Source organism: Camelus dromedarius, unplaced genomic scaffold (genome assembly GCF_036321535.1).
Source record: "Camelus dromedarius isolate mCamDro1 unplaced genomic scaffold, mCamDro1.pat HAP1_SCAFFOLD_8, whole genome shotgun sequence".
In the NCBI taxonomy this organism is placed as follows: domain Eukaryota; kingdom Metazoa; phylum Chordata; class Mammalia; order Artiodactyla; family Camelidae; genus Camelus; species Camelus dromedarius.
In genome coordinates this window covers 281,587-309,553 of record NW_026989798.1, presented here as the reverse complement: position 1 = coordinate 309,553, position 27,967 = coordinate 281,587, and the positions used below count along the sequence as shown (strand labels likewise).

The window sequence follows — 27,967 nt, the reverse complement described above, 5'->3', positions numbered from 1 at the left end:
GTAATAACTGTCGTATAAACATTATGTAAAGGCTAAATAAGAAAAGGCATCAAGAGTTTAGGACAAAGCCTAGAAAATATGCAGTAGCATAAATACATTTATTATTTGTATTATTAATTTTAATAAGTGTATAGTTGTGAAATAGGTCTCATTATGATTTACCTTGATTAACTCCAAATTCTTCATGAACATAATATCCAGGAAAAAGTCACCTTATGGCTGTAATATATGATTTCACTAACTTAAAAAGCAAATATTTTATTTGGACAAAAAATGGGAGAAAGCTTTAATCTGAAAATGCACCAAATATGTTTTCTCCCTACATGCATATTTTATTAAAACTGGTCATTCCTATGGATTTTTATTATGAACCCAAATAAAGTAAACATTGCACCATTGCAAACAAATTTATCATTACATTGCCCTGTAATGTATGAAATGGTGTGATGACTTTGAACAGTTAGTAACTAAGTTTTTCTTTCAGTAGTTTTCACAGAGGTAAACATAAGATAAATGCTTTCTATTTTGTAAAGGATATGTTTCCTTCTTGTAAAATATTTTTGACTAGTAAATTTCACAAAAGTAATGAAGTTACTGAACCACTGTATACAGTAACTGTCTTAATTTTCTTATTTACATTTTCACAGTATACTTCATACTTTCTTTGATTGCTAATTTTTCATTGTATTTCTCCTAGTAACTAAAAGATATGCTCAAACAAAAAATTTTAGTGGAACTGGCACTAATGTAGCAAGAAACTTGGTCCATGATGGTAGCCCAGATCATTTGAGGGGAGATTCAAATTTTAAAGACAAAATTGAATGAATTCAGATACCAAAAAGCTTGTTAGGATTTTAAAGTTAGTAATTTCTTCCATGAGCTACTATTAAAAAAATGAATGTTTGAAATATAATTTGTGGATTGAGGAAACATTCTTATGTTAAGTGATGAATTAATAATGTGTTATACAAGCAGGAAGACTTGACTTGGAATTTAACAAATGCAGGTATCACTGAATCTCTGCTTGGAGGTGATATTCCAGGCCTTTCTCTGAGCTGGGAAAAACCTGTTTTGAGAGAGCACGAATACTTGAGAGTTTTAATGATTACTCTAATGAGACTGAATAATAAGTTGATGAGATAGTTTTTGCTCTGGAAATGTTATGGACACTTGTTTCAGTCATGTAAATGTCTAATAGGGTTGTGGCACTTGGAAGGAAAGAGTGTGGAAATATATGAAGAGTAAATTCCCATTACTTTGTGACTTTAGCAGACAGGTAAGACCAGAAAGCAATCAAAGAATGTAAAAACTAAATGAGAAGTAGCATGTTGTGTTAGTTGAGGGGAGAGTATTCTGGTGACGATTTCTGTGGGACAGATTACTCCAAAAATAAGTAACGTATGACAATGACCATTTTTTTATGCACAGATTCTGTGAATCAGCAATTTGGACAGGGTCCAACAGGATAGCTTTATTCTGCCCTTGGGGTCTCAAAGTCTGGAGGCTGGAATCACCAGAAGGCTCATTCACTCACAAGTCTGGTTCTTGGTCTGGGATGACTGGAAGATTAGGACTGCCAACTTTAAAGTCTGCACGTAGCCTGTCCACGTGTCTTGGCTTCCTCACAGCGTGGCAGCTCTAGGTAGTCACACTTTCCACACATTGGCTCAGAGCTCCAAGTGCAAGTGTGCCAGGGAATGAGACAGAAGCTACAACACATTTGATGACATAATATCAGAGTCACACAGTGTCACTTCTTCTGTGCTCAGTTGACCAAAGCAGTGACAAGTTTTCCTGAATTCAAGTGTAGAAGACACAGCACTTTTCAGTGGGAGGAATGGCAAAGGTGTATAGAAGAGACCAGGAGATGGGAAATGTTGGGGTCATATTTAAAATACCTTTATGTTTTGGAAAGCTTTAGACATTCAAAAATTTTAATGCTATTTTTGATCCTAGAACAGAAGATTAAATTTTATAATAATTAATATGTAAATATAAATATATATTTATATTAAAAATATATTTTTTTCCTAAACAGGAAGTGTTGCTACCAGAGTAGCAAGCAGCTGTTTGGCTTCTCCACCAAGAAACACATGAAAAAGTGAAGTTAAACGTTAGATGACTGAAAATGTTCTGACACTAAGAGCTGCTGGGCTTTGGGGTGGGGGGCTGAAAGAGTCTGCAGAGCCAGAAGCACAGCCTGAAGAACGGGTCTTTTCCCATTCTTTAACTGCTTTACGGGGGAAGAGAAAACACGTCATCTGTCTCGTGCTGCATCCCTTGCATTGGCGTTACTAAATGGTAAGAAAAAGCATCGTTTCACGTTTGTGCCTAAAAGAAGAAACGCATTTTTCTGTATTTTTTCTAAATTAGTAGATAGTGATTTTTAAAGAACTTACCACTTTTTTTTTTTTTTGGAACAGCTAATTATCACCTGGTAAGAAAACACAGACTATTGTCCCTCCAAGGCTCCAGTTTCACTTAGCTTTGCAAGGTGAGGCAGTTAATGCATGCAAAGAAGAAACCAGACTGCCTGCAGTTTTCATGTAGTGAGACCTTACTTTATAATGGCAAAGTCAAGTGCTTTCTAAGGTGAAGCTCTGGTGACTTCTGGGGATGAGGTGGAGACCTGAGTTTTTCTGGGGGAAGTCTTGGGGGGGATGTGGAATAGGGCTAGGAGCATGCCAGTGGGACCACTCCTGGGACATACTGAGGGGCACTGCTCTTAATTTTGAGATTAAAAAGTTTGGGGAAATCAAAGCCCTCTTAAAGCACTTGTCTTGGGTTTTCCCTCCTATGACAAAGACTGATCCCAGGACTCTGGGATCTCCTAAAGAAACAAAACCTTGTGGGAAGTCCATTTTATTTGGTGGTGAAGGAAACACCTGCCCATCCTTGAGCCTCATGATGGGGAGGGAGAGGGCACATGCTTATTCTTTCTGTGTCAGTTTTTGTATTCATATAAACCATGTGGAAACTGTACAGCCATTACTCTTACTAACACTTTTGTCAGTAGATTTGACCATTTATTTATTGAAATTAGTCTGTGAAGATATTTGAGCAAAAATTGAAATGTATGGAGTAGGAGAAAATGGTTTGTGTGTTGGATAGACTTACATTGGAATTCTCATTTGCCACCTACTCACAGTGTAGCTGAGCAATGCACTTAACCCCCCGACCCTCTGTTTCCTTTTCTGTAAATATCACAGAAGTTTGTAATATGGATTAAAATGAAAAGTATGAAAAGGGCTTGGCTTATAATAATAGAAACTTAATAATGCATATTACTTGCCTTATTCTTTCAGATATTAGTGCTTGTATACTAATTTTTAAAAACAATCACAGAGTTGGGTAACTATTACAGATAAAGAGATAAGTGTGAACCTTAATAATTAAAACAAAGCCATTCTGAGTCAGATTCTTTAATGCCTCAAAAAAAGTTAATTGTTTTAAATTATATCAACATTTTATTTTTGTTTTATGAGGTTTCCATTCACTTTCAGGGCCTTGACATAATCCATCATTGACAGACAGTTTTATTTCCAATATTTAACAAGTGTAAATTAATAACAGAAATGAGTCATGATGCTTTCACATATCATTTTGGCAATGTTCTTACTCTAATTATAAATGAATAGATATTTTTGCTCTTCATCTATTAGAAGTAAAACACTTTCCTTTTCATCTTACTTAATTGTTTTGGAGGGAGGATGAGTATCAAACATTCATATTTTTACCATTTTTCATTGTTTTTAGGATGATGTTAACTAGATGAGAAATTTTCTTCTCATTGCCATGCACTGAGGATCCTAGAAACAAAATGAAAAGAATCAGCCATGATATTGTGAGATATCTTCAGAAATTCTGTCTAGCAAAGTTGTGTGGCTTATTAATTTGTCTTTCATGAATATAGACCATGATTTAAAATTCCATTGCTTTTCTTTAATTGTTCTATTGACCAGCATGGTTTGAACACTTATATTCAGATTTTTTTTTTTTCAATAAATACTGTAGTACTGCATGATCTGCAGTTGGTTGAATCTGCAGATGTAGAACTGCAGATTCAGAGGGCTGACTGTGGAACTTCAGCATTTGCAGATTTTGGTGTCCTTGGTGGGTCCTGGAGCCAATCTCCCATAGGTACTGAGGGATGACTATATATAACAATGAAAATTAAAATATTAAAAGAGAAACAACCATAAATGGACTAGTTTGCAAAAGCAAATCATCTTGGTGTAAACTCTCCAAGGCACATCAATTTGAAATTTCAAACACTTTAGATGAAGAGAAGTTTCTTAACTTCCAGGGATGAAAAAAGTAGGTGACACATAGAGGAAAATGAATCAGAATAGCTTTGTCCTTCCCAATAAGACCCCTGGAAGGTACTTAGGCAGTTAGGTTTCAGCCTTGTGAAGGGAGTTTATTTCTCACTACAATTCTATATGCAGCCAAACTGTCAGTGCAGTCAGTAGGTAGAGTAAAAACATGAAGCTCCTAGAGGACAAGAGTGAGATAAGAGAGAGGAACACATAGGACATAGGAAACAATGTCTGCAACACAGGAGAGAAGTCAAGATGGTCATGATGGAGGGGACAGCATGATAGCTTGTGTTAGGACTAGGGAGAGATGAGTTCTGATTACAGCACCAAAAGACCCTCTGGAATAGACCCAGGACACTGAAACTGATAGAATAGTAATGTATTTCACTCTCTTGAGGGAAAATTAGACAGCTAAAAGATGAAATGTCAAAAAAAATCAAAATATCAAAAAGATGAATATCAAAAAAAAAAAGAAAGAAAATGAAAAAAAAGGAGGGGTGATGGAGAGAGAGCAGCGATTATCTCGTCTGCAGGAAGGAAAGGTAGCCGTGGCTGACTGCAGTTAGTAAAAGCACTTACATGTCATACTCATACTAACACTCAAAACTGGTAAGACCAATGCTGGCAATTTGGGAGGTTACAAAGGGAAGGAATACTAGTTCTCTGTTACTGAGTAACAAAATACTCAAATTTAGTCTTCAAACAATGCACTTGTACTAGCTCACAGTTCCCGTGGGTCAGGAGTGCAGGCAGAACTTAGCTGGCTGCTTTGATTGGGGGTCTCACAAGGCTTCAGTCAAGGCTGAACTTCCATCAAGGCTGGGCTGTATTGTCATCTGGGGAAAGACCGGGTTCTAAGCTCCCTCAGGTAGTTGGAAGGGTTCATTTCTTGCGCCTGTAGATCTCATGGTGCTTGCTTCTTTTAAGGTCAGTAAGAAAACATCTCTGACCTTTGGGAGTGCCCCAGTCCCTCTCTCAAAGGATTTTACCCAATTAAGTCAAGCCTACTCAGGACATTCTTCTTTTTGATGAACTCAAATTCTACTAATTTGAGGCTTTAATCACATCAGTAAAAATCCTTCAGCTTTGCCGTATTCTGTGGACTTGAAGCAGGTCATAAGTTCTGCCTGCACTTGGGGAGGGGTTGTTTAGGGTTTATGACTCATAGGGGGTCACCTTAGGGTGTGTTTGCCACAAAAGGGTTTGTATATGGGTGTGTGAGGAATGCAGAGGGAAGAAAGAAGGCTTAGTCACCCTCTATGGTGACAAGTCAATATTGATAATGCTTAAAACTGAAGAAATCAGTTAGCAATATTAAGAGATCTAGAAAGTACCATAATAATGTGCTAAAAGAGGGGAGGTTGGTTTGTTTGTAAAGATGGGTATGGAGGGCAGTGAACTGCTACTTCTCACAGGAAAATATACATAATCCTACGACTCTTTTAAAGTAGTGACTACGTAAGTTTGATAAAAATAAAAACATGAAGGAAGAGAGTAAGAGACTTTTCAGGAGTTCAGGAAAGACCCAAGTTCTTACCGAAAACGTGCCCTTCAAGTTACAGGCAGAATAAACGTTCAACAAGACTTTTTAGTGCAGCTGCAGAATACCATATAAGTACAGAAGTTTCTTATATGGATTAAGACAAAAATTATGAAAAATACTTGGAAGATAAAAGTAGACACTTAATATCAAGGGTGATGAAGAAATCTTTAAAGTTATCACACAGAAAATCTGTAAAGAGATGGCAAGTAGAGTAGGTCTCTCCATAAAATAAGTGTCAAAAGAAAATTGAGAAGCATGTGAAACATGTCTGAAAACTGTCAGTCTATCATTTTATAATTATATAAACTAGAATACAAGACTTTCTTCAGGTTTTTCTTACCAGATTCAAGTTCATATACCTTGAGAATTTATTTTAGCTTATAAAATTCTGATGCTCTGATCACCCAAACAGACATTTTCGTGCATGCATTTCACAGTAAGATTGTGATTTATTTAGTTCTCATGAGGATCTTAAGCTTTTACGTTCTCTAATATGTTGTGTGTGTGTGTGTGTTTGACCTTGAAATGACCGAGTTCTTTAGCTTCAGTGTCTCTCAGTTAATTAGTGTATATATTTAAATAGGTAGCCTGACCTCAGCTATTGCCTGGCATTTTTATGTATTACATAGTAGATTCATTTAGAGTTTTATATAACCATTTCCCTTTGGCAATTCAGAAATGTATAACATGTTTCCTGTTTCTCTACTTTCAGGGCTTAAGGAGCTTCTACTTAGAGATCAAAGAGATGGACTACACTGTTGAGCAGGAGAAGAGGGGATACGAAGTCAGCAATTAAGAAGGATTTCTCAGAAACGAGTAAGTGTGACTCCATTATTTTTAGGAGTCTGTGTTTGATTGTTTGATAAAGGAAAACTAAGTCATGACTTTTTTCGGTAGATTAGAAGTCTTCTCTAAATTTTTTGTTGTAGAAATTGATAACTATATGTAAAACATGGATCTACTTTCAATGTCTAAGCACATTGTATTTTTTATTTTTTTAAATATTTTTTATTGATTTATAATCATTTTACAATGTTGTGTCAAATTCCAGGGTTCAGCACAATTTTTCAGTTATTCATGGACTTATACACACTCATTGTCACGTTTTTTTCTCTGTGAGTTATCATAACATTTTGTGTATATTTCCCTGTGCTATACAGTGTAGTCTATTCTACAATTTTGAAATCCCAGTCTATCCCTTCCCACCCTCCACCCCCCTGGTAACCACAAGTCTGTATTCTCTGTCTGTGAGTCTATTTCTGTCCTTTATTTATGCTTTGTTTTTGTTTGTTTGTTTTTGTTTTTTAGATTCCACATATGAACAATCTCATATGGTATTTTTCTTTCTCTTTCTGGCTTACTTCACTTAGAATGACGTTCTCCAGGAGCATCCATGTTGCTGCAAATGGCATTATGTTGTTGGTTTTTATGGCTGAGTAGTATTCCATTGTATAAATATACCACAGCTTCTTTATCCAGTCACCTGTTGATGGACATTTAGGCTGTTTCCATGTTTTTGCTATTGTAAATAGTGCTGCTATGAACATTGGGGTGCAGGTGTCATCCTTAAGTAGATTTCCTTCTGGATACAAGCCCAGGAGTGGGATTCCTGGGTCATATGGTAAGTCTATTCCTAGTCTTTTGAGGAATCTCCACACTGTTTTCTATAGTGGCTGCACCAAACTGCATTCCCACCAGCAGTGTAGGAGGGTTCCCCTTTCTTCACAGCCTCTCCAGCATTTGTCATTTGTGGATTTTTGAATGACGGCCATTCTGACTGGTGTGAGGTGATACCTCATTGTAGTTTTGATTTGCATTTCTCTGATAATTAGTGATATTGAGCATTTTTTCATGTGCTTTTTGATCATTTGTATGTCTTCCTTGGAGAATTGCTTGTTTAGGTCTTCTGCCCATTTTTGGATTGGGTTGTTTATTTTTTTCTTATTGAGTCGTATGAGCTGCTTATATATTCTGGAGATCAACCCTTTGTCGGTTTCACTTGCAAAAATTTTCTCCCATTCCGTAGGTTTTCTTCTTGTTTTATTTCTGGTTTCCTTTGCTGTGCAGAAGCTTGTAAGTTTCATTAGGTCCCACTTGTTTATTCTCGACAAACCCCCCCTTTTTTTTTTAAATCTGTTTTTACCTGTTCTATTTTCTATTACTCTCTTAATCTTTACTTCTTAATTCATTTCTATTTCTCTTGGGTTTTGATGTCCTGCTATTGATTAGACACAGGTTTCAAAAACATCTATTCATCCCCCCCCCTTTTTTTGTAAAGGTTTCAAAAGGACATCTCAACCCGATTAATACTCTGCCTCAACTCACTCTTCTATTATTCATTATACACTGTTTTCAAACCCTCTTTCTCCCTTTTTTTAAAATTCTTTCTCTCTCTCTCTTATTTTTTTTTTTCCTAAGTTCTATTCCTAAATAGGTATCAGATAGATAAAATCCTTAAGGACCATTATGTAATCTCTATGTTCTTTAATATTGTGCATATGGGAAAAGCAAAGCAGAAGGGATTTTACTTGAACCTAAATACCATGTTTAAATTTTATTTACAAACCAGAAAGTCTCACAGACATAGAAAACAAACTGTGGTTACTGGAGGGGAGGGGAGGGGAGGGATAGATTAGGTGTTTGCGATTAACAGATACACGTTGCTGTAGCTAAACAACAAGGACCCACTGTATAGCACAGGGAACTATGTTCAGTTCCTTGTAACAAGCTGTAATGGAAAAGAAACTGAAAAAAATATTTATATATAACTGAATTTGTTTGCTGTATACCTGAAACTAACACCTAAATTGACTACACTTTAATAATAAAAAAAAATTAAAAGAAACATGGTTAGATCTTCATCACTCTTATATTTCTAAATTGAAATAACTTAGTTTATTTAAGCAGACTTTATAATGCAGCACTTTGAAGATAAACAAATGTGATCTTGCAAAGAGGAGGCAAAACGATTTGCTAAATAGAGACAGACTAAAGGGCCAGTCACTGCGACTTGTTTCTGAATTGCCTACTGAGAGACTGTATGTCTCCAAAGCATGCGATAATGTTTGAAGCGTTGGGACACATTTTTCCTTATTAATTCTCCTTTGTATTACCACCCACATCAGATACACTTTCCTACAGTTTGCTGTTAGCTGTACATTCTGAATTTAAATAGCTAAGGGCCTGCCACCCTTCCAGAGGATACTGTACTCACAGCTACTAACTGAAGTTGAATAATGAGGGCAGACTTTCCTTCTCCTGCTACTTGGTGCTTAAATATCTGACTATTCTTAATCAATAGGCTGCATTGTTACATGGGCTGCTCGACCTCGTAATCACAAATAGCCAGTTGCAGGGAATGGTACGTGGGTTGTTGATCTAAGTGCAGGAGTAAAACCAATTGAAAATGAAACACTGCAGCACTCGCAAGATTTCACATATTTTATCATATGAAAATGCTTGGGGGAAAAGAAGGGTTCTGTCCATTTTTGTTTTCATTCATTCATTAAGCAAATGCTAACTGAGCACTTACTCTGTGTTGGTACTGCTGTAGGCACTGGGAAAACATCAGGGAAGCAAAGAGAACAGTTTTCATCCCCAGGGAGCTTACATTAAAGTAAATACATTAGATATTTAAGTTGACATACAATATAAAGTATATTAGACGGTAGAAATAGAATAGGAAATAATTTTTTCCAACGAGAAAAGCAAGTCAGGACTTGATGCGAATACTGGTGTAAATTAGATAGGTGGCCAGGAAAGGCCTTGCAGAGAGGGGGACGTCTGAGTAAAAGGTGAAGTGAATCACAAGGAATATTGGAGGCAGAGAGCTCACGCTGAAGGAAGAAAACTAGAGAGGCCCTGAAGCAGGTGTGTGCCTGGAATGGCCGAGAAACCACAAGGAGAGTGGTGCACCTCAAGAAAGTTGCACAAGAGAGCAGTAAGAAAAGGCCCTCATAGGAAGAGGGGCTCTGGAGGCGGGGCCTCGGAGACGTCTACGCTGATGGATAGAAACTCACCAGGAGCTCGGGCAGCCGTCTGACAAGGTCTGCCTCATGTCTTTAACAAAACCTTCCAGGCTGTGTGTTTAAAAAAAGAAAAAAAAAGGAGCAAGGGCAGGAGCAAGGGAGAATAATGGTGATCACTCCCCACCCTTCTCTTCCTGCTTTGTGCCCCGAAGGAGTGACTTGTGACATATGTTAACTCCTGAGTGGCTTCTTTGAGGCTGACTTGCATTGGGCTCAACTGATGAGAGACACTCACAGGAGATTCTGGGAGATGAGTGAAATTTATATATTTATTACCCCTTCTCCTGCTGGTACAGGTCGCCACTGGCTGGCTGTGTCCATCCATCAGGGCCCAGTTCTGCCAATGGCCCTGCACATTTAGCTACTTTACTGCTTTCCTGTAACAATTCCTCGGCCTGAAGGTAGTAACGTCTTCCTGCTAGTGCTGGCACTGGGGTGTCACGTGATCCTTTGTTTTTCTTCTTCTCTCTGCTCCCACCTTTGTCAGTAGTTCCTTTATTAAGTCCTTTTTAATGACTCATATTTGCCATCTTTTTTCCACCTGGAATTGCCTGATGTACCAGACAGGAAATCATACCATATTCTGAGGAGATGGGATGGTGACTTGGTCCAGGGTGAGAGCAGTGGAGATGGTGAGAAGTGGTTGAATTATGGACATGTTTTGAAATTGGAACCTCCCAGATTTACTGAAGAATGCCATGTAGGGTGATGTGTGGAAACATCCAGGTGATGCCTGGGTATTTGGCCTGAGAAATTTGAAAATGGAGCTGACTTTGGACGTACTCCCAAAGTTCACTGGGGAGAGCAGAGCTAGAGATACAGAGCTGGAGCTCCTACGTGTAGAGATGGTCTTTATGCCTTGACGTGGGGTGAGATCAGTAAGGGACCGAGTCTAGACAGGAAAGAGAACAGATTCAAAGACTTGGCCCCGGAGCAGCCTGATACTTGGAGTAAGTGAGGAGAAGTCTGAAAAGGTGAGTAAGAAGGAATTATGCAGGAGGTGAAAGGCGTCCCCCCAAAATTGTGAGACTCAGGAGTCCAAGTGAAGACAATGAATAGACTAGTTGCTCATAAGCTTCTGAGAAACTAATGCTGGCTGACTTTCAGTGAAGAGTATTACACTTAAAAATAAAGGTATATATATTTTTTGATGTAAATCACAGAGGTATATTAAAATGTCTTATAAATAATAGCATTTCAATTACATGTATCACATCTGTCTTCAGTCACCTGAGACTCATTGAGACAATCTCGCAAGACAGCTTCTATTTAAGAACCAGACACATTTGCATCCTCACAGCTTAACATCTTGAACAGTGTCCATCTCTTATAATCCCCTGAGAGTTCGAGTGTCAGGAAGGAAAGTTAAAAGCTATTTACCCCAAGGAAATGTTAGCTTTTGCATTAGGAAAACACAGCTGAAGGAAATGAATTCAGTGACTTCTACAGGAAAAACTCAGGAATTTTATGGCATAGAAGGAGGGAGGTGTGCCTGTCAGCCCATCCCAAACAACCTGAAAAGTATGGCTTGACTCAGAAAGCTAATAGGGATGTCGCAGTGCATAAAAGGACATTTATATTTACTGTATGTTACTAGTTTTAATAAGTTACACACACATGCTAAGTTGACTAATCAAAAACCTGATGTTTACAGTCCCGTGTGAAAGTTTTGATTCTACTCATTTCAGATGTTAAGGATGCAATTTTCTAGGATTAGCACTTTGTGTTTCATTTTACTGTGAAATATGAATGAAGATCTGAGATTCTCTGATTGTCCTCTTCATATCTTTTATGTTCTACACAGCATCCAGTTCTCCATAGAATTAGCTTTCACAAGCACACTAAGATTTAGAAGATCTCTCTTACTGGCAAAATTTGCATTGGTTCTTCTCACAGTCACTTTTTACTAGCTTTTTCTTTATTAATCTCTTTAAAAATATATTTGATATGCTTCCATTTATTTAAGAAGGTAGAGGGTTAAATAAATGTGGATACTAATTACAATGGGCTGAACACATCAAATGTGAAAATCCATGATTTCATAATGTTGCACATTCTAAAAACAAGCACATTGTTCTGAACACAGGTGAAAAGAGGGAAAGGACCCAGGATTTGCCCTGCCTTTCTAAATGAACTGTACCTCCCCATGGTCAGAGTTGATGAGGGGAGGTTTGCCTTCAAAAAGATAAATGAGGCTAAGCAATGTTAAGACTGCTGTTTAAAGGTCCCGGGCTTTCTGATGTTACCTGTTGTTCTGTAGATTTTTATCTAGTAGGTAAGCAAATAGTTTTTGTTCAGTGGAAAAGAAAAGCCCTAAAGTACGATACCAACCAGTCTGGTATATAACCTAGCAAACGTGACTCTAACATTACTAAATTGAAAATAAATCCATAGCACCTCAAACATGTACTTTGAACTGCTCTTTACCTAACTCTTCTCTTCCTTAATGAGTTGAGTAAAATCCTAGACGTGTTTATGCTAAATTTACATGAGAGTTACAATGTTACATTTTTGAAAACTGTATTTTAGCAGCAATAAGTAATAGTACATGAGGAAGGAATGATAGAATATCATCCTGCTTTGCAACTCCTGGTGAATTAACAGCTTAGACAATAATCATCCATTGTCAGAAGGCATCACACACAAAAATAATCAGGCAATATGTAATTTATGATGGAAATACACAATACTGCCTATGAAGGAGTTGTGCCAGAAATACTGAACCTGGATCTGAAGATAGAGGACAAGGATTAAACTAGGTTTTTAGAACAAATTACACTGTACTATTAATGATAATAAAAAGACAGCCTGTTTTATCCTCTCTGTCCTTTTCAGTCAAGCTGGCAGTGTTCTGATGGCTTACATTCTCAAGGACTTAATAGATGTCTCATGGATGTCTTGGAATTCACTTCCCTGGGCCAGAGGTTCCTCCTCCACAGATCTTCCCTGGATATTCCCATCTCTGTTCCTGGCTTCTTAGCTTGCGGAGGGCATTATGAATTGCATGCTTAACCTTTTATGTACCTGAATACTCTGACCTTTTTTTCCTGAGTTATTAGTGAAACTCTATTCAGTAACATTCTCTAGAGCACAATTTCCTGAGCGGGACCTCTTTATTTCAGCATCTTTTGCAATCTGAATAGGCTAAGAATTTCCCAAAGTATCGAGTCCTGTTTCATTATGTGTAACAGTTCTTCCTTGAATTTACTGTCTCTTTCTTCTCATATTTTATGAGGAACAGCAACAAGAAAGCTGTTTAGATTTCAGCACCTTGCTTGGAATCTCCTCAGTGAAATGTCCATGTTTATCACTTACAGCTGCTACATGACTACAGAACACAATTCTGCTGAACTATCTGCCACTGTGTCACAAGGATTCTCTTTCCTGGACATATGAGGAAAGTCTGCAAAGTAATGACTGTTGTTACAAGATAAAAATACAACCACACAAAAGCTCTGGGATGCAGCAGAAGCAATCCTAGGAGGGAAGTTCATAGCGATTCAGGCCTTCCTCAGAAACCAACAATCTCAAATAGACAACCTAACCTACCACCTAAAAGAATTAGAAAAGCAGTGAATGTTGTTACAAGATAAACAAATAGAAAAAGTGACCATGGAGGAAACAATTAAACCACCTCTCTTCCTCCCCTACCCTCTTTTTAATTAACAACTTAGAAAAATTCAGGAATACATGAATACCATGGTATTCTACTCATAGAATGACACTGTATGCATGAAATTCTGCACATGAAAAGGAAGACTAACAGAGCTGCTAGTACGTTGCTTATTTCCTTCCAAGCTTTTGCTAGCAGCACCTTTCATGTCTACAGTATTTCTCCCAGCAGGCTGATTTAGGCGTTCCCAAAGTGACGATTTGTCTGCCAGGCTCCTCAATTCCTTCTGATGAGTCCCTCCTGGGAAAATCAGTATTACCCATTTTTCTATTAATGGTCAATTCAAATTGCTCTAGGCTTTTTCCATCATGTGCCTCAAAATTCTTGCAGCCTCTGCCCACTACCCAATTCTAAAGCCACTTCCATATTTTTCTGTGTGTTACAGTAGCACTCGACTTGCATTACCAACATCTGTATTAGTTTTCTACTGCTGCTGAATCAAACTACCACAAAGTTGGTGATTTAGAATAACCCAAACGTATTATTTTACAGGACTGGAGGTTAGAAATCCAACAGGGGTCTCAGTGGGACAGAATCAAGGTGTCAGAAGAGCTGTGTTCAATTTTCAATGGATCAGATTTTCGTTAGAGTGCTGACAAAGTGGGGTGGAAAACACTCCCTGAAGGATGGAATTTTAAGCTAAACTTCTAGAGCTGAAGGGAGACACATGTTTCCCTCTACATAAGGTAGTCCCTCTACATGGAAAAAGGTCTAAACATCGACGTCACTGAGAAATTTCAGGAAGTCAAATGTAGAGAATTCTAAAGCTTTCTTAAGAGAAAGTAACATACACGACAAGACACAGCTACTCTGGGCGTGTCGTCAGTACCACGGCTGTTACTATGGAGCAATGCTTTTAAAGTTCTAAGTGAAAAAGTCTTTAAACCTAGAATACTTAGGCCAGCCATATTATTAATCAGGAGTGAATGCAAAACTAAAGCTGCCATACCTTGAAGGACTAAGAGAGTTTACCTCCACACACTCTTCTTAGATATTGAATCTTGCTAAAATGAGGGGTGAATCTCCAAGTGAGGAAGACATAAGCCTGAGTAAACAGTGGATCAACTAAGCAGAGCAATGAGAAGAAGACTCAGAGAAGCAGCTTTGCTCAGGCCTGGGGTCCCAGCTGAAGCTGAAGATGGAAGCCTCCGGGCTGTGTCTGTGACTGTGGAGGGGGTGGGAGAAAATGATTAATTTCCAGACTGAAGCTTTCACGTTACTGTATTAGTAGATGAATTTTCTACCTAGGGCTTAAAAGAAATAGCAAAAAAGTTGGTGTCTGCCATCTGAAGTGAGGCAAAGCACCCCCGCAGGCCCCTGAAAGTCTGTCACATCAGATGCCTGCCCCTCAGGGTGATGCTCCCAGACAAGCAGATGAGCCCCTCCCACGCCAGCCCCGGGCGTCCGTCCCTCCCCCACTCCTCCCTGCTGGGGCTGGGGCTGGTGAGCCTGAGCACCAGGCCTGTCAGGGCCATTTCTCACATCTCGATGTGATGATGACACACTTTCGGGGGCCTGCCTGAGTGCATTGTGGGTCTTGTTGGCACAGGTCCTGTTGGTTTTCAAAGCTAGATGGTTGGGGGCTCCTCCCTCATGTACAAGTCTAAAAAGTTGGGGTGCCTAATGTGAGATCCAAACCCTTTGCACCCTAGGGAGAAGCTCCAGGTTTTTTGTTCCCTCCAGATGTGAGTCACTGCCTCAGGGAGTGGGGTTGATCCTGAGACTGTCTCAGCCTCTCCTACCTTCCATGAGGGCCAGAGGTCTAGGAGCTGCTCAGCATGGTTTTTTTTTGGTTTTTTTTTTTCTTTTTTTTTTTTCAGAGGAGGTTGTTCCATGTGTAGCTGTAGATTCTGTGTGCTCATGGGAGGAGGTGTGTTAGGATCCTCTTTTGTCGCCATCTTGAATTTGAACCTGACTTTTGTGCTTAGGGATAAATTAAGGAAAAAATGATAAAGCTGAAAGCAAAGGATCAATTTTCCTTGTATTGTCAATCAATACATGGATGTTTTCTATCTTATGGTGCCTATAGCTTTAAAGTCTCTGGAATAAGAACTGATGATTAGAATTAATTAGTGGACTAAGGCTCTTCATCACTTTAGTTCTTAAGCTAAAAACTAGCATAAGTATAAATGCTTCTTCAGTGTTACCTGTAAAATGAGTATTCTATAAACTAAAATGTATGCCTATAATTAAAGCCTCCATATGGACAACATTTAGACAGCAAGATGAATGACTGAATTCCCAGAAGTAAACATCTAGCTGTATGTTCTTGGTGACCTTATTTGAGTAGTGAGCAGTGCACAGATCGCAGGAGTAGACATTCAGGAGCTAGCAAAAGACCACACATTTGCTGTGCATTGTTAGATCAACATGTTGAAATTGCCAAAGATTGTTTAAATTTCATGCATGTGTACTGCAGGTCCAGAGTCAATATTTAAGTTCACAAACTTTGTCTGACTTGATAATTTCTCTGAATATGCCTATTGATGGCAAAGTAGATTTGTTTTCACAATAATAAATGTTGGGAGAAATGGGGACAGTTAAGTGGAAATGCTTCATGTGAATGGAACTTGAGAACTTCAGAATCTTTTTAAATTCTGAGATTGTCAGCGACTATCTACATATTACCACTCAGAACAAAGGCGTTAAGGATAGAAAATTATGAATGACCACTGTTTTACTGTAAAAAGGGGAACTGTAAAAATTGGGATTATGTACTGGTAACTAAACATTAAAATCAGCCCAGGATTTATTTATCACAATTTGACATCAAATTTATTTTTGATTAAGAAGGAGGATGGTGATATTCTTGCAAATACTTCATTCAGTCTTGAAGGAAAAAAGAACTCTTTTTAATCCTTCTCTGCTATTTCTATCCTGGAAGATAGTGTAAAAGACGGCCATGGTTGGCAGACACTTCTGCTCCACAGAAGACTTTATCAACCTAGACTGTGAATTTGGTTCATGGACTTCAACAGCCAGTTCAGCAATGGCAGGAAAGGGATTGGCTGCATGACACCTGGATATAGTAACAGTGTCATTTCTACTAACAGACTCTGAGAGCGCATAGTCAAGAGTCTCATATGTAAATATGATCAGCTTTCAAACAATTATTTAACACGGAGTAAGGGAAAATGATTTTTTTATGACTGTGCAATTGAAACTTAACACTTGCTTGAAAGAGAAGGTTAAATGTGGATACAGCAAATTGGTGTTAAGTGAATGCATATATACTATCTAGAATTAAGGAATATATCGTGCAATTTGGAGTCACTGTCAAAGACTCAATTATAGTAGCTTATAAAGCTTGCTAAAAGGTGAATATTATGAAAGGAAAAGGCAAAGATTTGAATAAAATAACAACTGAGAGTCTAGGAATCTATATGATAGCATGTGTGGGAGAAATATTGATAAGAAAAAGAATAAAGAGAATGAGGTTAAGGAAACTTACAAACTTTCAAACTGTCTGGTTGATTCTGATTGGGGTAGAGAAAATCTATAAAAAGGGGGAAAGGACAAAAATATTCCCTTCAATTAAAGTTATATATTTATACCATTAAAGCATATAACTGTTTATTATTATTTTAGGAACTATAAAGATAATGTGAATATCAAAAATATTTTTAATATAATTTGAAGAATGAATTTGGTTAATACCACATATCCTTTTCAGAAACAAATATTCTTCCCAGTTCTCCTGTTTCCCATTTTGATCTGTAAAAATTATAACATCTTCACATGGTGATTTTCTTTTCTTATATATAATTAATCTACAGAGTTAGATTTTGTTAGTATCTGAAATGTATACATTGTCTTGTGGAAAGTGAAACTCAGAGTATTGGAGACAGTCTAATGTGCAATGTTTCTTTATTGATATTTTTTAGGGTTTTTTATGTAATTACAATGAGGCATGTGACATTTTACAAAGTGGAGAATTACTAAAAATTTTTTGGAATGTAGTTTTCTGTTACAGTGGGTGAATATTACCAGGCATTGTGCATAATTAGATTGGAGGCTTCTAAAAAGAAGTGCAATTCTCTGTGTAAGAAAATTGCTAAGACTGTTGTCCCTTACATTTTATAGTAGAAAAATTTAAACATATACAAAGCAAACAGGATAGTGTACCCACTACCTGGCTTAAATAATTTTTTAGTGTTTTTGTTGTTCTTGTTTTGTCTCTACTACTGTCTCCACTGTATTATTTTTTATAGTTTTTTTAGGCAAAATTTACATACATTAAAATGTACAAATATAACCCACACTCTATTAAGATATAAAATATGTTCATCATCCTAGAATTTTCCCTGGTCACTCAATCACCCCAACTCCTGCCAAAGATTAATTTTGTCTGTTCTAGAACTCCAGGTGAGTGTAATCATACAGTTTGCAGTTATTTGCACTGGTTTATTTCATGCAGTGTAATGTTTTTGAGATTCATCTATGTCGTAGTATATTTTAGTGGTTTGTTCCTTTTTATAGTTGAATAATATTCCTTGGCAAGAATATACCATTATTTGTGTATTCACTCTCCTACTGGTGACATTTGAGTTACTTCCCATTTGAGGGATTATGAATAGGTCTGCTATAAACATTCTTGTATAAATCTTTTCATGGGCATATGTTTTCATTTCTTTTATTTATATGCCTGAGAGTAGAATTGCTGAGTCAGTAGATAAGAGTCTATTTAATGTGATAAGAAATTGCCAGACTCTTCCTCAGACTGGTGGTGCCATTTCACATTTCCACCAGAGATGGACGAGCTCTCCTCTGGTGACACATCCTTGCCGATGTTGAGTGTGGGCAGTGTATTTAATTTAAGCCATTCTAGTGGGTGTGTAGTGGCATCTTGTCTTGATTTGCATTTCCCACGTACGACTAATGTTGTGCACTTCTAATGTTGTGCAGTTCCCTCACTGGCTATTCAGACACCTTCACATGTGAACTCTTGGTTTAGTGTGTTGCCCATCCTGAAAGTGGGTTATCGGTCTTCTCTATTTGTAGGAGTTATTTATACCTTCAGGATAGAAGTCATTTGCCAGCTATATGTTTCACAGGCATTTCCTCCCAATCTTTGCCTTGCCTTTCATTTATAAACAATATTTTTTTCCATTGGCAGTTTTTAATTTTGATAAAAATATTAAGTTTTTACTTTTTGTGGTCTGAGGCACGTTTTCCTTTCCGTGGTTACGAACATAGCCTTCTCTGATTTCTTTAAAAGCTTCACAGCTTGAACTATTGCATTCAGATCTATATTCCTTCTTGGAGTAATTATGATGTATGGTATGAAGTAGAGGTTAAGACTCATCTTTTTCCACACGGGTATTCAGTTGTTCCTCCCCATTTGTTGTAAAGACTTTGCTGTCCCCAATGAATTGCTTTGTTGTCTTTGCTGAAGAACAATTATTAATATAAATTTGTGCCTGCTTTTCGACTCTCCATCATGGTCCCTTTATCTATCTGTTTGTCTGTCTTTATGCCACTGCCACACTATCATGGTTACTGTTTATCATGTTTTAAAGTCCAGTAATATAAATCGTCCACATTTGATGTTCATTTTCAAAATTTGTAGGATATGGTTAAACATAGTTTGCATGTAGCTAGTTTCCTTTCTGGTATTTACATATCTCTCTGTATCTTAAAAAAGAATCTAAATTTGTAGGTATTTATTTTAGAAAGTTTGGGTTATACAGATGAACAGAAGGAAATTTTAAAAATTACTCCTAATTCCTCAGTCAGCTTGGACATATCTAGGGCACACGCACAAGCATTATGAATTAGAGCAAGAGTTGGCAAGTGAGTGATATTGTCAATTAAGCTGGTGTTTTAATTGCAGGGTTTTAAGAGAAGTCCTGCACTAGGGTATGCATTCATTTTTGCCCATGCAGAGGTTCAGTTGATAAGAGCTAATATTATCTTGCTATTCAAAAAAGCTTAGATGTGTCATACTGGGTTATAAATATGTTCTTTTTGTGAACAATTCAGCAAAGGAGAAAACATGAGTGGGATTCTGGTTGTATCTGCCTTAAATTCTCAGATTCCACTTAATTGAAAAAATCAATACAATTTATATGTAATAGCTTAATAGTGATAAAATACATATTGCCTCTGTGCATGTGAGTTTGGAGAAAGGTAGGGGAATACACTTTAGGTAGTCAGTGTGGAGAGGCAGTGGCCTGTGTTAAGTAAAGAAGGAGCAGTCTCAGCACATGGAAAAGGGCCGCTCTGCCTAGGAGAGTTGTATTCCTGTGTTTTTAGGAAAGTGTGGAATTGCAGACCTCTCCCAATGCTCCATCTGGCACGTATCTATTGTGAGTTTGTTGTCACTACCCCCTTCCCTTTTTATTGAGCGTGTTGACCCCTCTAAGACTCAGCTAGGAACTTGAGCTCCTATGGTGCCAGCAGCCTCTTCACTACCCAAAGACTTGGGATTTGCCTTTTATTGTTTCTAAATTTGTCTCTGTTTTTTGGAGAAGGGGCAGGATTCTTCTTGACTCTGTGGGCATATTTTCCTTCCTAAAGGTTAGGTTGTGGACTTACAGCACCTTCTCAGTTTTTAGCATTGAAATAGTTAAATGTTTCTTTGATCATTAATGTGGAAAGTTGGAGTTTGGTTAGGTTGAAAACATGGATTCAACCATCAATGCAAATTCAATTATCCATGTTCTATGTTGTATGAGGAAGACTTTCCATATAGAATTAAAGAAATACCCAGGGTAACTCCCAAAATATTATGCATGTTCATACTTATGTCAATGAAAATATTGTATTTTTTGTATATAGAAATATATCTTTTTATTGAAGTATAGTCAGTTCACAATGTTGTGTTAATTTCTGATGTATAGCATAGTGCTTCAGTCATACATGAACATACATATATTCATTTTCATACTCTTTTTCACTGTAAGTTACCACAAGATATTGAATACAGTTCCCTGTGCCATATGGCTTGAACCCGTTGTCCATCTATTTCATATATATCAGTTAGTACCTGTAAATCTCAAACTCCCAATCCATCCCTTCCCACCCCAACCTCCCCAGCAACCATAGTTTGCTCTCTACATCCACGAGGCTGTCTCTGTCTTGTAAATAAGTTCATTTTTTAAAACTATTTTTCTGTAGTTATTTTTATAAGCAATTATTTTTTAAAAGAATATAAGCAATTTTTTTAAAGACTCATCTGTCGAATATCAATTTTTGATTAATTTCTTAATAAAACTTGCTAGATAAGCAGAACTCATGATATCATGAACTATGATGATCAGCAGAAATTAAGTAGTAGTCGACAAGTAGTTGGATTCTCTAAGGTCCAGAGAATTTATAACATCTAGGAATTAGAACCCCATATCTTAGGTTTTCCTTTATGCAGAAACCAAGTCAAATCCTAAGAAACATTATTCACTTGCTCATGAGTAAAAGGGAATAGTTGAGCTCATCACTGGACTTCAGGAAAACCATCATAATTGTTATTAACTGTAAATGATGATGATAAACTGAGTTATTTCTTCAGGAAATTTCACTTTTCTATTAGACCATATACTCATTTTCCATTTGCTTAATTTGCATAGCGACTGTTGACAGTCTGCATAATTGGCATTTAATCAAAAGCTGCCTTATGTTTTACTTTAGCTTCAGTCTTTTGTGAGATGGGTAGTGGAAGAGCTGTCTCCCCAGCAAAGCCCATGGTTGATCCATTTTTTGTGCCTTACCCATTGCTTACCACAGTATAGCCATGTAGTGAGTGGTCAGGGCATGAATTTCCTGCAGTAATGAATAAGGAAAAACGAGATTACAGAGGGTCCTGGCTGTTGTGTCAGAGTATTTGCATTTCATTGCAGAAGCCATGGAAAGTGAGTACAGTGCTTTGAGAGGCACATAATAAAAGCGGCCTCTGGGACACCTGTTCTTGTAGCAGTGCAGCGGGCGTATGAAGAACGATAGAACGTGGAAGTGGCAGCACCAGTTAGGAGACTGCTATGTAAAAATCATTATCTCCACCGGCATGTGACCCAAAATAACCAAAATTCTCCTTCTCTGCTATTCCATTTCTCTGGTTTTGTCTTTATTTCTTCTCTGTATCTTCAATATCTTGCTCTTGTAACCCCTATCCTCTTGCTTTAGAACCTTCTAAGGCAGGAATGGATGTGATGCCCTGAAGTACCTGCCTCTCCCCCTAAGACTTTTCTGGCTCCTGTAGTTGATGGCTTTTGCTCTGGTCTTTGAAACTCCCAATACTTCATCTCTAGAGAGAACATGACATTTTCCCACTTTGAGTGTCTGAGTTGCAGCAAGTTGTCACTCACTTCCCTCAGTTATTGGCACACTGTCATCATGATGGTGTGCAGAGCCATCATGTTGTGTTTTTATTTTATTTTCCCTCTTTACTCTGTATTTCCTTTCTGGATCTTGTTTGTACAGTTGTCATCAAAATTGATTGTCTAGGGGCTAATAAACAGTTTGATCTTGGAATCCTGCTCTTAAGAATAACTAGGAGTATCAGGGGAATCCAATCCATTTGTTTTTGGAGTTTGCCAAAGCCCTGAGATCTAGCAGTGGAGCCTGGAGGGCATGCTGTATCTGGGTCTTGTCCACCTGTGTTCTTCCACCACCCTGTCCACCTTAGGTAAGACCAGTCTCCACATCGGAGTTTCTCACTTCAGGGCACTGAAGATTACCACAGGTCACAGAAGAACATGCATTGGTGGAGAGAGGGTACAGCCCAGTGGTAGAGCACATGCTTAGTATGCACGAGGTCCTGGGTTCAATCCCCAGTACCACCATTAAAAAAAAGAAGAAAAATACAGTCTGATACTGTTGTCATCTAGGGGCTGAAATAGTTCAACATGAGGACATAAAAAAAAGAACATGCCTCAGGGAGGAGGGGAGAAGGACTCTTTTAAAAATCATTGTTGAGCTTCAAGTAAGATAAGAACCCGAGACACGGTCATTAGATTAACAGCAAAGATCTTACTAAGGGCCTTGAAAAGAGTGGTTTGGGGAGGTTCTGGGGATATTAGGCTGTTTGGAGGGTAATCAAGAGCATTTGGAAGAAGGGGAATTGGTGAGAGCAAATATATACTCCTGTTTCAAAGAGATTTAGGGTAAAGAGGAGCAGAGAATCTTACTCAAATGTTCTTCTAAACCAGAAGACTACATGACTGAGAGAAAACCCAAGTCATTTTTCGGTCTTGCATTTTGAATGACAAAGTGATGAAACGACCCCAAAGATGTCACAGAAATGGAAACTACTAGTTAAGTGATAAAATGCTGTAAATTCTTTAAGTACTTATATTACTTGATCTCATTTACTCATATTTTTAAGGAGAACAGCTACATGAGAACAGCTACATTATGCAGGGTCTTTGGGCTAGGTAGGTACTGTAGTTAGATCATTCAGAAAAACAGTACAAGTTTTTACTTGGGATTTAAATACATTAAGCTGACTGTATTTTCAAGGTAATAGAAGTCTCCTCTTATCCTTCTGTATACCTGCTGATATATGGAAAGTCATGAAAATAATGCCAGGTATTTTTCTAATTTTCATCACTTTGGAGTGAAAAGAAGCTGGCCAAAATGAGAATAGTAAAATGAGCATGTGTTATTGAATTATGGCTTTAATAATGCATTCTATTAATACAGAACATCATCCAGTGTCACGTTATTTTAGTCACTCAATAGTAAATGGAAAAGCAATTCATAATTAAATTAATGAAACCCAGCACCAGGCTGACCTTTCAGTAATTCATTTTATGGCTGACCTGCAAGATAGATATAAAATGCTGTATGATCTTTGACATATATTGTGGATTTAAATAAATTAAATGGAGTTAATGTAATACACATGCAGTTTGAAAGTGTGTAAAGATAAGAGTATTTTTATGTGTGACTTTCCTAATTAGGCAGTGAAAGAGGCTATTTACAAAGGATCACACTGTTGCCACTATTTTCCTTAAGGCACTAAAGGTAGAGAAAAGGCTTCAGTGAAGGCTCTATTAAAATCTATCATGCCTTACTCTCCACCTGTGTTTCAAACTCAAAGTATAAGCAGATAAAGACTTAAATATAAGATATGATACCATAAAACTCCTAGAAGAAAACACAGGCAAAACATTCTCTGATATAAATTGTAGCAATGTTTTCCTAGAAATGAAAGCAAAAATAAACAAATGGGACCTAATCAAACTTACATACTTTTGCACAGTGAAGGGAACCATAAACAAAATGAAAAGACAACCTATGGACTGGGAGAAAATATTTGTAAACCATAAGACTGACAAGGGTTTAATTTCCAAAATACACAAAGAGCTCATACATCTCAATAACAAACAGGAAAACCTAATCAAAAAGTGGGCAGAAGACCTAAATAAACATTTCTCCAAAGAAGACATATAGTTGGCCAATAGGCACATGAAAAGATACTCAACATCACTAATTATCAGAGAAATGCAAATAGAAACTACAATGAGGTAATCATCCCACGCTGGTCAGAATGGCCATTATAAAAATGTCCACAAATGATAAATGCTGGAGAGTGTGTGGAGAAAAGGAAACCCTCCTACATTGTTGGTGTGAATGTAGTTTGGTGCAGCCATTGTGGAAAACAGTATGGAGATTCTTCAAAAATAGACTTACCATATGATCCAGCAATCCTGCCCTTGGGCATATATTCAGAGAAAACTAATTTGGGATGATACATACACCACAATGTTCATAGTAGCACTATTTAAAAGAGCCAAGTCATGGAAACAACCTAAATGTTCATCAACAGGTGTATGGATAAAGAAGTTGCGGTATATATATATACATACATACATACATACATACATACATACATACATACATACATACATACAATGGAATACTACTCAGCCATAAAAAGAATGAAATGCCATTTGCAGCAATGTAGATAGATCTAGAGATGATCATGCTGAGTAAATCAGACAGAGAAAGATAAATATCATATGATATCACTTCCATGTGGAATCTAAAATATGATACAAATGAACTTATTTCTAAAACAGAAACAGGCTTAGACATAGGAAACAAACTTATGGTTGCCAAAGGAAGAAAAGGGTGTGTGTAGAAGGGGGTTTAAGTTAGGAGTTTGGGATTAGCATATACAAACTACTATATATAAAATAAACAACAAGTTTCTACTGTATAGTATAAGGAACTATATTCAGTGTCCTGTAATGAAGCATAATGGAAAAGAACAAAATTAAAAGAATGAATCCAATGAAATTTTTTTTAAAAAAGAATAAGCAGAGAGGGAAATATCTAGTTGTAGCTTGGATCTTCAAAGAGGTTTCTCAAATGTATATCCTATCCAGGCCAGTTCATTAAGAGCCCACTGAATTGTAGCAAAGGAGGCAGCCATCAACAATGACCACTTTTCTTTCTGTTTATGTGTTTACTTCCTGTCTGTTCGTTTTCAACTATAGAAATCTTTTACTATTCTTATGGTTTATTTTTCCACAAGTTAACTATTGAGTGAAGATCTAAGCACTTTTCCTTTTATAGAGCTAACCAATACAAGACTTAATAAATGACACTGTTTTCTAAATATTTTGCATGATATTCCCTCCTCCAGTCTATATAAAATTAATAGCAAGGAAGTATAAAACATAAGGGTAGTTTCTGATATAATAGATTGGGGTTCTTTTACTTTGCTTAGTTGATCTGTTGCCTTGTTTTTGTCTCCAGACTCAACTATTGTATTTATAACTTTATATTATATTCATTACCTGACAGAAATTTTGACATTTTTCACTTTTCAAAATTATTTTAGCTAATCCAAAATGTTAATTTTTATCCAAAGCATTTAAAAATGTTCGAAGTTTACAATGTTGCAGATTAAGCTTTTAAATTATTTTGAAATAAGTGAGCGTCTTTACAATATTTAATTTTGTCATCCCCTAACAATGTCTGTTCTTACTGTGTGTGTACATCTAATTCAGAGTACTGTTTGTACAGAGTACACTTCTGAGTGCTGTTTGTAACTTTCTTTATCTAAGACCTATGAAATGTCAGTTCTTTAATATTATATACACACACAAATACATGTGGCTTATACTCTTGACACAGTACATTACCCTTCATTGTATTTTTTAAAAAAGTCCTTCAAACTTCTCTTTGCTGTCCTTGCTGTTGACTGGCATTTTTTTCCCTCCACTTTTCTGCTCCCTAATACAGACGTTCACAATGGTTAGGGGAGGCTTATTATATCTAACTTCACTTAGGTCTGTCATGTCAGAAGTGACAAGTGGATATCATTCTTGAATCAATGAAAGATAATCACTGTTCTTTACTGTGATAGAGAAGTCATAGAAAGTGATTTGTCCACCATTATTATTCAAATACAGTAAGATTTATGTCACAGATTCTCAATACAATATAAAGTCTGATAATAAATCATTTAATATTTTGCTTCACTTACCAAGCAAATTACTAGCTATTTTCCCCCAGCTTCCCAAGATAGATACTGCATTTTACAATTTGCATTGCTTTTTATTGTAGGTATAAAAATGAAATCCTTTGAGAAGATTTATAATGACAAGATAACTATTCTGTAAAAACAGAAAGGGTCCAAGCTTTATGACACACAATTTATTTAAAAAGAATTTGAGACTCAGTAAACATCTTTCATGATCATATATTGTGTTAACACAAATAATCTTCAGTGAAAAGAATTTGTTTTCACAAATTAAAATCAGAAGTAGTTTCTGTTTAAAATACTTGAGCTGGTAAAAAATGGCTAAAAACATTTTTATAGGCTACATAAGTACAATTTTATATTAGAAACAGTAAAGGTTTTCTGTCATAGGAACTGTAAGGCACCTTTTAAATTCTCAAGCCTAATGTATAAATAATTTAACTTTTTCCAAAGTTTTATATATTTAATTTTTTAATGGAAAATTTCAAACATTGTGTAAGCACTGTGATTTTGGATCAACCCATGAATAGAGAAACAGAAGAACAAGGTTATCACAAATTAGAAAAAAGATTCCCTTGAAGAAGAAATGAGACTGTAGTTGAGGAGAAATAGTAGCCGTTGTCCCGGAACCACTTGGTTGTAATTTGAAATTATGGTGAGTTTAGCAGTCTGCATATACACGTCTCCTTGTTTCAAGAAGCTCGTAAGTCAAGTTTAGAAAAAAGGCATTGGCTGCTTTTGGAGGATCCCCAGCCCAGTCAAATGTTAGATGGGAAACTTATCTTTGAAAATCAGTAATTCAGATAAAGATGAGAAACATATCCTACCCTGGGCAAATAGACGATTTTCATTTTAGTAATGATAATCACAATTCTGTTATTTTCACCACTGAATTGGTAAAACCGTCTATCAGTTCTTATTGTAGGAGTCATCTTGGAAAATTAACACATCTATTCTGATTTGCAGTTAGAAGAATAAACTCATTAATGGTAGCAGTATTATCGCTTGCACCTGAAGTAGTGATTGGTTGCTCTCAGCAGTTGTCTAATAGTTTGTGATACATTCATATAGCTACTTCCCCCTAAAAATTTCAAGTCACTTTAGTACAGTTTAATCAATTATTATTAGAACTTTTTGGTGAAGTCAGAAAGCAACTGAGCCCTAAATGTATATTTATAATTCTCCAAAATTAACACCGAAGTCTTGAGCAGACACAGGTGGGAGGTAGTGCGATATGTGAAGCTGACCTAGGGAGGTTTTATTCCCCCCATTTTCATTTTGATGTGGTTTAAAGCAGAATGGTGACAGAATTGCTGCTGTTTGTCTCATTAGAGGAGAAACTGGTGGACTCTCCCAGCTCATTTATCACACCAGATAGGTGCTGATTCAACAAGACAGCCTCCGCTTCCCACTTTTTTGGGGAACCTTGCTTCTGCTCCAGGAAATGCCTGAGTTTATGGGTGTAAGTGGTGGTGGTGATGGAGTTAATCAGTCGGTTACTATTTGGGGACTACAGATTCCAAAGGGCTAAATACCCACTGGGTCCTCTAAATAAACTCTCTCCAGATGTCCCTGGGTTTCATACAATCAGTTCTGTCCCTTGTGGATCAAATACAATAAAAATAAATGTCTTCCATGATCATTCACTCTCCTTGCTGGTTTTGGGTTTTACCTGGCAGAAGGCCGATGGCTCTAGCTTTTTCTAGAGTTCTAAGCTTGCACTCAGAATTGGAAGTGACCAAAGTATGCGGAGTTCTGGGAATTTTCCTCAGAGAAGAAAACAGTGGGCCCCTGACTGGGATTATGACTCTAACATAATTCTGGTATTCAGCACTTGGGAAGAATTTCCTTCCATTGAATTCCGAGATCTGAATTTTTCAGGCTGAGGACATCTGGTAGAGGGTTGTCCATCCCTCACAGTCCCTACAAGTTATCTGTATGAACCATAAAGTAGAAATGTCCACTTGGTGGTTT

The 27,967-nt window shown here is 37.1% G+C and overlaps 1 long non-coding RNA gene across 1 annotated transcript in view; it reads left to right on the top strand.

Moving 5' to 3' along the window:
- LOC135320767 (uncharacterized) overlaps positions 1-27,967 on the top strand; it is a 246,698-nt gene that overhangs the window by 192,262 nt on the left and 26,469 nt on the right. Inside the window, exons 4-5 of the long non-coding RNA XR_010380088.1 lie at positions 2,039-2,301; positions 6,575-6,678. This is a non-coding gene — a long non-coding RNA (uncharacterized LOC135320767). The remainder of the gene's footprint in view (positions 1-2,038; positions 2,302-6,574; positions 6,679-27,967) is intronic.